We start from the raw sequence: 14,031 nt of genomic DNA on the forward strand, positions 1-14,031 counted from the left end.
TCAGACGAGATCGAGCATAGCCTTTTTTTTTTTTTTTTTTTTTTTTTATTAAATAATCTCAATCAATAAAATACAATAGATTAAACACAGTCAATATAAAATACAGAACATCGTCTTTACACATCTCTACATTACACATCTTTCCTTTACATTGATAATTTAAAAACTCTTCCACTTTCTGGCAACTTCCACATTAAATCATTTAAAACACAACAAACTTTTGGGGTAAAAATATCATAAAAAGAGTCTAACATACAGTTTTTCAATATATAATTCTGTTTTTCTTTTAAACACACTCCAAACATCCAACACAATTTTTTCCTTTTTAGCCACAGTTCTTCTGTCCCATATTGCACTTTTCATTAGCATTACAGACAGATTAATGAAACTTTTGTTTTTACACTTTTTTTCCCCAACCAAACATCACAACTCTGTTCCATTACATTACATTTTCATCCCACTCCTCCACCACATCTTTAATTAAACATTTACATTTCCTTAAAAAATCCTCTAGCTCTCTACAATGTAAAAACATATGTAAAATCCCCTCTTCCTGTTCCTGGCACACTTTACACAGAGCATTTTCTTCCATTCCTATTTTATTTTAAAATAACATCAGTAAAAACCACTTTATGCCTTGTAAAATACTCCAAACATTCCAATTTTGTTTCCACATATTTCCCCGTCATGTTTCTCCATATACACTCTTTTTTTAAATCTTTGAATTTCTGCACCCAGTATCCATTTACAATCGGCTCTTTAAAAACATCATCTCTTAAAGCACAATAAATCATTTTCACAGTACATTCCTTAAAATCATACAGTTTTTCCCCTAATTTCACATTAATACATTTCTCTTTTGGTTCTCCTTCCATACTTTCTATTCTTTTAATCCACTCTTTAGGTATTGCATTTTTAATGATTTCATATTTATTTTTTATTTCTTGTTCACTGTAATCTTCTTTTGCCACTTTCATTGCATCCACAATAAATTGTGTCGGTAAAAATCCTTCTTTAAATTCATATAAAACATCTCTCACTCTTGTTATCCCCACATCCATCCATTTCTTTAAAAACAATTATTTGTCTTGTTTTAAAATGTTTTTGTTTTAAAAACAGAGGTTGATTTAAAATGTTTTCTCTCCCATGTGGATCATACTCTACTTTGTCTAAAAATGTTCCCCAGGCACTAAACATTTCCCTATAAAACTCTGGTAAGCACTCTGTCATCCAATTCTTCGTTTTCATCCATAAAATCCCATCCCCCATGTTAAAATCCCCACATTTGTTTAAAATATATTCCATTGTCTTTTTCCATGCTGTTTTGTGACCATCATCTAGATATTTTTTTTACTATTTTAACTCTTAACCTATTTTTTCTCTGTTCAACATCAGTTAATCCCATCCCTCCTTTCCCTACTTCTCCTATTAATGTACTATATGCAATTCTTGACGGTTTACTATTCCATAAAAAATCTAAAAAACATATTTTCAACCTTTTCTCCACCCACATTGGCATAGCAGTCACATATAAAACATACCACAACTTTGACACCATTAACACATTTAAAATTAAAACCTTCCCTTTTAAACTTAAAGTCCTCAATTTCCAAAAATTTAACCTTCTTTCAATTCCTCCTACTATTTCTTCCCACATTTTTTCTTTAACATTCCTTTCGTCTTTTCCCATTAGAACACCTAAAATCCTTATTTCTTTTGTTTCTTTAAAATGAAAATAATCAGTTAAAACATTTACTCCTCCAAATCTCACATATGTTGTTTTTTCTTCATTTAACTTGCCTCCTGATCCCCTACAAAACATCTGTACTACTTCCATTACTTTATTAACACTCTCTATATCCTTAACTATTATTGTTGAATCATCTGCATATTGAAATATTTTTTCATTTCCCCCACTTCCTTCAATGTTTATCCCTCTTATGTCTTCATCTATTTTAACAACTAATCCCAATGGTTCTGCAACTAAAGAATATAAAAGCGCTGATAATGGACATCCTTGTCTTATTGACCTAGTAATTTTAAAACATTCTGTTAAAAAAACATTACACTGTATTCTTGTATAAAATTGTAATCCACTTGAAAAAATTATCCCCAAACCCGTACCTTCTTTTCCAAATAAATAATCATGCTCCACTCTATCAAAGGCTTTTTTAAAATCCAAACTAATAACATATCCTTTTTTGTTTTTTTCTTTCATATATCTTATTCTATCTATTATACTTAAAGTTGTATCCGCTATATCTTTCCCTTTTTACTCCATACACTTGATTTGTTTTAATTATGGTTGGCATTACCTCTTTCAATCTATTGGCTAAAACTTTTGTTAAAATTTTCAAATCTGTATTCAGCATTGTAATTGGTCTATAATTTTTTAGGTCTACTTTATCTCCTTTTCTTTTATATATCAACTTTATTAATCCCATCCCCATTCTCTGATTCATTTCCTCTTTTTTAAAAATGTCTTCATATACTTCTTTTAAAATACTGGTTAAAAAATATTTAAAAACGATATAAAATTAACTCCCCAAACCATCTATACCTGGACTTTTATTTTTGTTCAATTCACTTATTGCTCTTTTTATCTCTTCTTACCTTATCTCTTCATCACACTCTTTTTTGTCTACTTCTACTGTTGTTTTTATTTGATTTAGTAACTCCAATTTCTCTTCTTCTTTCAACCCCTCAGTACTAAACAGATTTTCATAATATGTTTTTACTTCTTTTAATATTTCCTCATTTGTTTCCACCACTACACCATTTTCCCTCTTATTTCTTTAATCATTCCAGCTTTCCCTCTTATTTTTTCTAGATCAAAGAAAAACTTTGTACATTTTTCACTCTCCACAGTATACTTAGCTTTACTCCTTAGTTTTGCACATTCATATTTTTTCTCTTCCATGTCTTTCAATATTCCCTCCAATTCTTTTATTTTTTTGTATATCTTTCCCATTCTCATTTAATTCCTTTTCCAAATTTTCTCTTATTTCTCTCTCCTTCTTCCTCTTACACATCTGTATTAATTTGCAATACTTTATCGTGAATTTTTTTACTAAATATTTAACATTTTCCCACCATATCCTTTTATCTTCGCTGTACATTCCATTCACCTTTTCTTTTTCAATAATTTCTTTAATACTTGACACATAGTCCTCATTCTTCAAAACCTCTGCATTTAAAACCCATACACCCGGCCCTCTTTTCACTGAACTCCAGTCTACTTGTATAAAAAGTGGTTTATGGTCACTTAAGCTTGATTCTACATATTTAATGTTACAGATAAAACCTTCAATGTTCCTTGTACATAAAATAAAACCAATCCTTGTCTTACACATAAAATTCCCTACTAATTGCCTCCTTGAATATTCTTTCTTTTTTTCATTTCTTTCTCTCCATACATCAATCATATTATTTTCTTCCATTAATAATTTCAGTTCTTTTCTTCCTTTATCATTTTTAAAAACCATTCCCTCACCAATTTCTAATTTACTGAAAACAGTATTAAAATCACCCATCATAATAACTTCTTTATGCTTTTTTAAAAAATCTCTTAATACATTAAAATATTCCTTCTTTTCACTCTCTACAGTCGGTGCATGAATATTAACTACAATAATTTTTTTCTCCTCATACTCCATTTCAACCGCAATACATTTCCAATCTATGTCATTATATATTGTTTTACATGATACCCCACAGTTTTCTTTTATTAAAATCGCAACTCCTCTTCCCAGCCCTCCCATCACCATTGTTATAAAAAAATTCTCCACTCCACCTTTTCCTTATTTCAGTCATGTACTCTTCCCTCCAGTTAGTTTCTAGTAATAAAATCACATCCTCTCCTTTACACATTTCTTTCACTTTTTCAAATTTTCCTACGTTCGAAAGCCCTCTAGCATTAAAAGTAACAATTCTTAAAAGCATAAAACATATAAAAACATGCATAAAACCCATAAACTCAGTCCATCTCCTCCAAACCCTTTAGCAGCTCATACTTATTTGCACACTCAATCCCATCTTCTTTAAGCATTCTTTTTCTTGCAGTATCAAGATTAGGTATTACCTTTACAGATCTTCGTCTTTTTGATGATTTCCCCTGCGTCTCCTCATTTACTTTTCCTTGTTCGGTACACTCTTTCTGTTGTTCTATATCCTTATTTAATTCCAGTCCTTCACCACGTACCCTTTCTCCAACGTCTCGCTGCTCGTTGTCTCTTTCATGCACCTGCCCGCCCACCTGCTGCTGCTCCTCCTCCTCACCCTGCATCCAACACTCACACTTATTAAAAACCAAATTGCACTCCGGGCACGTCACAGCATTGCAGTTTCTCGCGAAGTGGCCTCTTTCCTCGCATTTATGGCACTTAAACTCCGGGCACTCCTTCACCACATGATCTGGGCTCATGCACAGCCGACAAGTCTTCACCTGATGGCTGTGCATCACCCTAAAGTATTGTGGACCCTCTGCCGTTTCTATTTTTGTGCTGTACGGTAGGGAGGCCACCTCCTTCGGAAACCGCGCCTTTACATATCTTGTCCCATCCTCGTGGTGGTGCACGGATAAACACGCCGCTTTATATTTGAAATTGGGGAAACCCCCCAAACCTCCAGTTTATTTAAAATCTCTTCATCAGCAAGGTAGACGGGCAGATGCATGAAAGAGACAACATAATCTCTGTTTTGCAGTTTCTTTATCTCACAGTTCACTCCTTTAATTAACAATCCCTCAGTCAGTTCATCACAAGTTTCTTCTTTTTCCATTGTCAGTTCATATTCCTTTCCTTGTCTTGGCCTCAGTGCTAAGATTTTACCATATCCACATTTGTCCGTCACCGCTTTAATAATATCCAGAGCTCTCACCTCACTTACATTCTCCACATTCACAATCACAGTTGCCTCCTTTAAGTATTTCCTTTCACCACATGTATATCTTGCATCCTGATTTTTACTGTGTCCTGCTCGTTGTCGATACTCCAGTCCAGTGTCGTTTGCCACGCGTCTCTCTCCAGCTAGTCCAGTGTTGTTTGCCATGCGTCTCTCTCCAGCCAGTCCAGTGTTGTTTGCCATGCGTCTCTCTCCAGCCAGTCCAGTGTCGTTTGCCATGCGTCTCTCTCCAGCCAGTCCGGTGTCGTTTGCCATGCGTCTCTCTCCAGCCAGTCCGGTGTCGTTTGCCATGCGTCTCTCTCCAGCCAGTCCAGTGTCGTTTGCCAATAATCCATCCATTGTACAAAAACAGCAAAAATAAAAAAAATAAAAAAATAACAATTAACCACCCTCCAGCCAGCAAGATGCTGCTGTTAGGTGGTTTAAAACTGAAAAAGCACACAAAAAATAAATTAAAAGTCCAAAAACAACTCACAAAATAAACACTAACAGAAAAATCTAAATGGAGGAGAGCCTTCCTCTCCCAACTGCAGCCGACACTTCCTGTAGCTCTCTAGCACCCTCTGGTTGGTATGGCCTTAAGCGAAGACTGCTGCAAAGAGAGGGCTATTTAAAGACCGGCCAATCTAATCGCCAGTACATTATATAAGTAGGAAAGAAAACCCAAAAGCTTAAAGCACCTGGTAATCCTAGGCAGTCTTTCATCAAAGTACTAACCAGACCTAAACCTGCTAAGATTCAGAGATCGGGCATTGACTCTATTTTTTGGCAAAATTATTATATACTAAGTGAAAAATTTCCAAAAAGCTTACAGCACCTGTTATTCCGAGACGGTCTCCCATCCAAGTACTAACCAGGCCCAAACCTGCTTAGCTTCTGAGATCAGACGAGATCGGGCATAGCCAGGTTAGTATGGCCGTAAGCGAAGACTGCTGCAAAGAGAGGGCTATTTAAAGACCAGCCAATCTAATCGCCAGTACATTATATAAGTAGGAAAGAAAACCCAAAAGCTTAAAGCACCTGGTATTCCTAGGCAGTCTCTCATCAAAGTACTAACCAGACCTAAACCTGCTAAGATTCAGAGATCGGGCATTGACTCTATTATTTGGCAAAATTATTATATACTAAGTGAAAAATTTCCAAAAAGCTTACAGCACCTGGTATTCCCAGGCAGTCTCCCATCCAAGTACTAACCAGACCTAAACCTGCTAAGATTCAGAGATCGGGCATTGACTCTTTTTTTATATTAATCAAAATAAATTAATCAAAATAAAATTTTTATATATTTTTTTTAATGAAAGATTATTATATAATTCGTGAAATTTTCCAAAAAGATTAAAGCACCTGGTATTCCCAGGCAGTCTCCCATCCATGTACTAACCAGGCCCAAACCTGCTAATATTCAGCGATCGGGCATTGACTATATATGACATCTATACCTGGACTTTTATTCACCTTTAATTGATTAATTGCTTCTTCTATCTCTTCTATTTTTATCTCCTCATCACACTCTTCTTTGTCTTGATTATTAACTGTAGCCGTTATCATCTTCAATATACAGTCTTTTTCGCCATCATCTATTCCTTGTGTCTTAAACAATTCTTCATAAAAATCTTTTACCTCCTTTAATATTTCTTTTGTTTCTTTTACTTTCCTTCCATCTTTGCATTTTATTTATTTTATTGTTTCTGCCTTTTCCCTACTTCTTTCTAGATTAAAAAAGAATTTTGTACATTTTTCTCCCTCCTTACTTCTTATCATTGCACCTCTATACTTTTCCTCCTCTATTTTACTTAAATCCTCTTCTAACAAAACAACCTTCTGCACATCAACATCCTCTTTACTTAATTCTTCATTTAATTATTTTCTGATATTCCTTTCTTTTTGTTTCTTAATGGACTCAGAAAGCTGTAAACTGACAATCTTGATCATTGAAGTCCTAACATAAGTTTTTGTGCATATAACTTCTAACACATTAAAAACTGTCTTACAGCATTGCAGAAAACATTGTATTTCATAAGGCATAAGCACCTTTCAGTTTGGCAAGATTTGCACTGAACATTGAATGAAACAGCTTTCTCTATTAGAGAGACGAGCTTTTGAGCAGATTTGGGCTAGATTTTACTTCATTTGAACAGAAGCACTATTTCAACATTACTGGACTCAGAAAGCTGTAAACTGACAATCTTGATCACTGAAGTCCTAAAATAGGTTTTTGTGCATATAACTTCTTACACATTAAAAACTGTCTTACAGCATTGCAGAAAACATTGTATTTCATAAGGCATAAGCATCTTTCAGTTTGGCAAGATTTGCACTGAATACTGAATGAAACAGCTTTCTCTAATAGAGAGACAAGCTTTTGAGCAGATTTGGGCTTGATTTCACTTCATTTGAACAGAAGCACTATTTCAACATTACTGGACTCAGAAAGCTGTAAGCTGACAATCTTGATCATTGAAGTCCTAATATAAGTTTTTGTGCATATAACTTCTAACACATTAAAAACTGTCTTACAGCATTGCAGAAAACATTGTATTTCATAAGGCATAAGCATCTTTCAGTTTGGCAAGATTTGCACTGAATATTGAATGAAACCGCTTTCTCTATTAGAGAGACAAGCTTTTGAGCAGATTTGGGCTAGATTTCACTTCATTTGAACAGAAGCACTATTTCAACATTACTGGACTCAGAAAGCTGTAAACTGACAATCTTGATCATTGTAGTCGTAGCATAAGTTTTTGTGCATATAACTTCTAACACATTAAAAACTGTCTTACAGCATTGCAGAAAACATTGTATTTCATAAGGCATAAGCATCTTTCAGTTTGGCAAGATTTGCACTGAATACTGAATGAAACAGCTTTCTCTTATAGAGAGAAAAGCTTTTGAGCAGATTTGGGCTTGATTTCACTTCATGTAATCAGAAGCACTATTTCAACATTACTGGACTCAGAAACATGTACACTGACAATATTGAGCATTGTAGTCCTAGCATAAGTTTTTGTGCATATAACTTCTAACACATTAAAAACTGTCTTACAGCATTGCAGAAAACATTGTAATTCATAAGGCATAAGCATCTTTCAGTTTGGCAAGATTTGCACTGAATATTGAATGAAACCGCTTTCTCTATTAGAGAGACAAGCTTTTGAGCAGATTTGGGCTAGATTTCACTTCATTTGAACAGAAGCACTATTTCAACATTACTGGACTCAGAAAGCTGTAAACTGACAATCTTGATCACTGAAGTCCTAACATAGGTTTTTGTGCATATAACTTCTAACACATTTAAAAACTGTCCTACAGCATTGCAGAAAACATTGTATTTCATAAGCATTTTTCAGTTTGGCAAGATTTGCACTGAATACTGAATGAAACAGCTTTCTCTAATAGAGAGACAAGCTTTTGAGCAGATTTGGGCTTGATTTCACTTCATTTGAATAGAAGCACTATTTCAACATTACTGGACTCAGAAAGCTGTAAACTGACAATCTTGATCATTGAAGTCATAACATAAGTATTTGTGCATATAACTTCTAACACATTAAAATCTGTCTTACAGCATTGCAGAAAACATTGTATTTCATAAGGCATAAGCATCTTTCAGTTTGGCAAGATTTGCACTGAATACTGAATGAAACAGCTTTCTCTAATAGAGAGACAAGCTTTTGAGCAGATTTGGGCTTGATTTCACTTCATTTGAGTAGAAGCACTATTTCAACATTACTGGACTCAGAAAACTGTAAACTGACAATCTTGATCATTGAAGTCCTAACATAAGTTTTTGTGCATATAACTTCTAACACATTAAAAACTGTCTTACAGCATTGCAGAAAACATTGTATTTCATATGGCATAAGCATCTTTCAGTTTGGCAAGATTTGCACTGAATACTGAATGAAATAGCTTTCTCTATTACAGAGACAAGCTTTTGAGCAGATTTGGGCTAGATTTCACTTCATTTGAACAGAAGCACTATTTCAACATTACTGGACTCAGAAAACTGTAAACTGACAATCTTGATCATTGAAGTCCTAACATAAGTTTTTGTGCATATAACTTCTAACACATTAAAAATGGTCTTACAGCATTGCAGAAAACATTGTAATTCATAAGGCATAAGCATCTTTCAGTTTGGCAAGATTTGCACTGAATATTGAATGAAACAGCTTTCTCTATTAGAGAGACAAGCTTTTGAGCAGATTTGGGCTAGATTTCACTTCATTTGAACAGAAGCACTATTTCAACATTACTGGACTCAGAAAGCTGTAAACTGACAATCTTGATCATTGAAGTCATAACATAAATATTTGTGCATATAACTTCTAACACATTAAAATCTGTCTTACAGCATTGCAGAAAACATTGTATTTCATAAGGCATAAGCATCTTTCAGTTTGGCAAGATTTGAACTGAATACTGAATGAAACAGCTTTCTCTTATAGAGAGAAAAGCTTTTGAGCAGATTTGAGCTTGATTTCACTTCATTTGATCAGAAGCACTATTTCAACATTACTGGACTCAGAAACATGTACACTGACAATCTTGAGCATTGTAGTCCTAGCATAAGTTTTTGTGCATATAACTTCTAATACATTAAAAACTGTCTTACAGCATTCCAGAAAACATTGTATTTCATAAGGCATAAGCATCTTTCAGTTTGGCAAGATTTGCACTGAATATTGAATGAAACAGCTTTCTCTATTAGAGAGACAAGCTTTTGAGCAGATTTGGGCTAGATTTCACTTCATTTGAACAGAAGCACTATTTCAACATTACTGGACTCAGAAAGCTGTAAACTGACAATATTGATCACTGAAGTCCTAAAATAGGTTTTTGTGCATATAACTTCTAACACATTAAAAAATGTCTTACAGCATTGCAGAAAACATTGTATTTCATGAGGCATAAGCATCTTTCAGTTTGGCAAGATTTGCACTGAATACTGAATGAAACAGCTTTCTCTAATAGAGAGACAAGCTTTTGAGCAGATTTGGGCTTGATTTCACTTCATTTGAACAGAAGCACTATTTCAACATTACTGGACTCAGAAAGCTGTAAACTGACAATCTTGATCATTGAAGACATAACATAAGTATTTGTGCATATAACTTCTAACACATTAAAAACTGTCTTACAGCATTGCAGAAAACATTGTATTTCATAAGGCATAAGCATCTTTCAGTTTGGCAAGATTTGCACTGAATACTGAATGAAACAGCTTTCACTAATAGAGAGACAAGCTTTTGAGCAGATTTGGGCTTGATTTCACTTCATTTGAACAGAAGCACTATTTCAACATTACTGGACTCAGAAAGCTGTAAACTGACAATCTTGATCATTGAAGTCCTAACATTAGTTTTTGTGCATATAACTTCTAACACATTAAAAACTGTCTTACAGCATTGGAGAAAACATTGTAATTCATAAGGCATAAGCATCTTTCAGTTTGGCAAGATTTGCACTGAATATTGAATGAAACAGCTTTCTCTAATAGAGAGACAAGCTTTTGAGCAGATTTGGGCTTGATTTCACTTCATTTGAATAGAAGCACTATTTCAACATTACTGGACTCAGAAAGCTGTAAACTGTCAATCTTGATCATTGAAGTCCTAACATAAGTTTTTGTGCATATAACTTCTAACAGATTAAAAACTGTCTTACAGCATTGCAGAAAACATTGTATTTCATATGGCATAAGCATCATTCAATTTGGCAAGATTTGCACTGAATACTGAATGAAATAGCTTTCTCTATTAGAGAGACAAGCTTTTGAGCAGAATTGGGCTAGATTTCACTTCATTTGAACAGAAGCACTATTTCAACATTACTGGACTCAGAAAGCTGTAAACTGACAATCTTGATCATTGAAGTCCTAACATAAGTTTTTGTGCATATAACTTCTAACACATTAAAAACTGTCTTACAGCATTGCAGAAAACATTGTATTTCATAAGGCATAAGCATCTTTCAGTTTGGCAAGATTTGCACTGAATATTGAATGAAACAGCTTTCTCTATTAGAGAGACAAGCTTTTGAGCAGATTTGGGCTAGATTTCACTTCATTTGAACAGAAGCACTATTTCAACATTACTGGACTCAGAAAGCTGTAAACTGACAATCTTGATCATTGAAGTCATAACATAAGTATTTGTGCATATAACTTCTAACACATTAAAATCTGTCTTACAGCATTGCAGAAAACATTGTATTTCATAAGGCATAAGCATCTTTCAGTTTGGCAAGATTTGAACTGAATACTGAATGAAACAGCTTTCTCTTATAGAGAGAAAAGCTTTTGAGCAGATTTGAGCTTGATTTCACTTCATTTGATCAGAAGCACTATTTCAACATTACTGGACTCAGAAACATGTACACTGACAATCTTGAGCATTGTAGTCCTAGCATAAGTTTTTGTGCATATAACTTCTAACACATTAAAAACTGTCTTACAGCATTCCAGAAAACATTGTATTTCATAAGGCATAAGCATCTTTCAGTTTGGCAAGATTTGCACTGAATATTGAATGAAACAGCTTTCTCTATTAGAGAGACAAGCTTTTGAGCAGATTTGGGCTAGATTTCACTTCATTTGAACAGAAGCACTATTTCAACATTACTGGACTCAGAAAGCTGTAAACTGACAATATTGATCACTGAAGTCCTAAAATAGGTTTTTGTGCATATAACTTCTAACACATTAAAAACTGTCTTACAGCATTGCAGAAAACATTGTATTTCATAAGGCATAAGCATCTTTCAGTTTGGCAAGATTTGCACTGAATACTGAATGAAACAGCTTTCTCTAATAGAGAGACAAGATTTGAGCAGATCTGGGCTTGATTTCACTTCATTTGAACAGAAGCACTATTTCAACATTACTGGACTCAGAAAGCTGTAAACTGACAATCTTGATCACTGAAGTCCTAACATTAGTTTTTGAGCAAATAACTTCTAACACATTTAAAAACTGTCTTACAGCATTGCAGAAAACATTTTATTTCATAAGACATAAGCATGTTTCAGTTTGGCAAGATTTGCACTGAATATTGAATGAAACAGCTTTCACTAATAGAGAGACAAGCTTTTGAGCAGATTTGGGCTTGATTTCACTTCATTTGAACAGAAGCACTATTTCAACATTACTGGACTCAGAAAGCTTTAAACTGACAATCTTGATCATTGAAGTCCTAACATAAGTTTTTGTGCATATAACTTCTAACACATTAAAAACTGTCTTACAGCATTGCAGAAAACATTGTAATTCATAAGGCATAAGCATCTTTCAGTTTGGCAAGATTTGCACTGAATATTGAATGAAACAGCTTTCTCTATTAGAGAGACAAGCTTTTGAGCAGATTTGGGCTAGATTTCACTTCATTTGAACAGAAGCACTATTTCAACATTACTGGACTCAGAAAGCTGTAAACTGACAATCTTGATCACTGAAGTCCTAACATAGGTTTTTGTGCATATAACTTCTAACACATTAAAAACTGTCTTACAGCATTGCAGAAAACATTGTATTTCATAAGCATTTTTCAGTTTGGCAAGATTTGCACTGAATACTGAATGAAACAGCTTTCTCTAATAGAGAGACAAGCTTTTGAGCAGATTTGGGCTTGATTTCACTTCCTTTGAATAGAAGCACTATTTCAACATTACTGGACTCAGAAAGCTGTAAACTGTCAATCTTGATCATTGAAGTCATAACATAAGTATTTGTGCATATAACTTCTAACACATTAAAATCTGTCTTACAGCATTGCAGAAAACATTGTATTTCATAAGGCATAAGCATCTTTCAGTTTGGCAAGATTTGCACTGAATATTGAATGAAACAGCTATCTATATTAGAGAGACGAGCTTTTGAGCAGATTTGGGCTAGATTTCACTTCATTTGAACAGAAGCACTATTTAAACATTACTGGACTCAGAAAGCTGTAAACTGACTATCTTGATCATTGAAGTCCTAACATAAGTTTTTGTGCATATAACTTCTAACACATTAAAAACCGTCTTACAGCATTGCAGAAAACATTGTATTTCATAAGGCATAAGCATCTTTCAGTTTAGCAAGATTTGCACTGAATACTGAATGAAACAGCTTTCTCTAATAGAGAGACAAGCTTTTGAGCAGATTTGAGCTTGATTTCACTTCATTTGAACAGAAGCACTATTTCAACATTACTGGACTCAGAAAGCTGTAAACTGACAATCTTGATCATTGAAGTCCTAACATAAGTTTTTGTGCATATAACTTCTAACACATTAAAAACTGTCTTACAGCATTGCAGAAAACATTGTATTTCATAAGGCATAAGCATCTTTCAGTTTGGCAAGATTTGCACTGAATACTGAATGAAACAGCTTTCTCTATAGAGAGAAAAGCTTTTGAGCAGATTTGGGCTTGATTTCACTTCATTTGAACAGAAGCACTATTTCAACATTACTGGACTCAGAAAGCTGTAAACTGACAATCTTGATCATTGAAGTCCTAACATAAGTTTTTGTGCATATAACTTCTAACACATTAAAAACTGTCTTACAGCATTGCAGAAAACATTGTATTTCATAAGGCATAAGCATCTTTCAGTTTGGCAAGATTTGCACTGAATATTGAATGAAACAGCTTTCTCTATTAGAGAGACAAGCTTTTGAGCAGATTTGGGCTAGATTTCACTTCATTTGAACAGAAGCACTATTTCAACATTACTGGACTCAGAAAGCTGTAAACTGACAATCTTGATCATTGAAGTCCTAACATAGTTTTTGTGCATATAACTTCTAACACATTAAAAACTGTCTTACAGCATTGCAGAAAACATTGTATTTCATAAGGCATAAGCATCTTTCAGTTTGGCAAGATTTGCACTGAATACTGAATGAAACAGCTTTCTCTATTAGAGAGACAAGCTTTTGAGCAGATTTGGGCTAGATTTCACTTCATTTGAACAGAAGCACTATTTCAACATTACTGGACTCAGAAAGCTGTAAACTGACAATCTTGATCATTGAAGTCCTAACATAAGTTTTTGTGCATATAACTTCTAACACATTAAAAACTGTCTTACAGCATTGCAGAAAACATTGTATTTCATAAGGCATAAGCATCTTTCAGTTTGG

At 34.0% G+C, this 14,031-nt stretch overlaps 1 non-coding gene across 1 annotated transcript; it reads right to left on the reverse strand.

The window, feature by feature from the left end:
• Window positions 1-5,707: 5,707 nt before the first annotated feature.
• LOC113069684 (5S ribosomal RNA) lies at window positions 5,708-5,826 on the reverse strand. Its single transcript, XR_003279801.1, has one exon. It is a non-coding gene; the product is annotated as a 5S ribosomal RNA (ribosomal RNA).
• Window positions 5,827-14,031: the final 8,205 nt, after the last annotated feature.

This window comes from Carassius auratus, unplaced genomic scaffold, assembly GCF_003368295.1.
Source record: "Carassius auratus strain Wakin unplaced genomic scaffold, ASM336829v1 scaf_tig00002276, whole genome shotgun sequence".
NCBI lineage: Eukaryota > Metazoa > Chordata > Actinopteri > Cypriniformes > Cyprinidae > Carassius > Carassius auratus.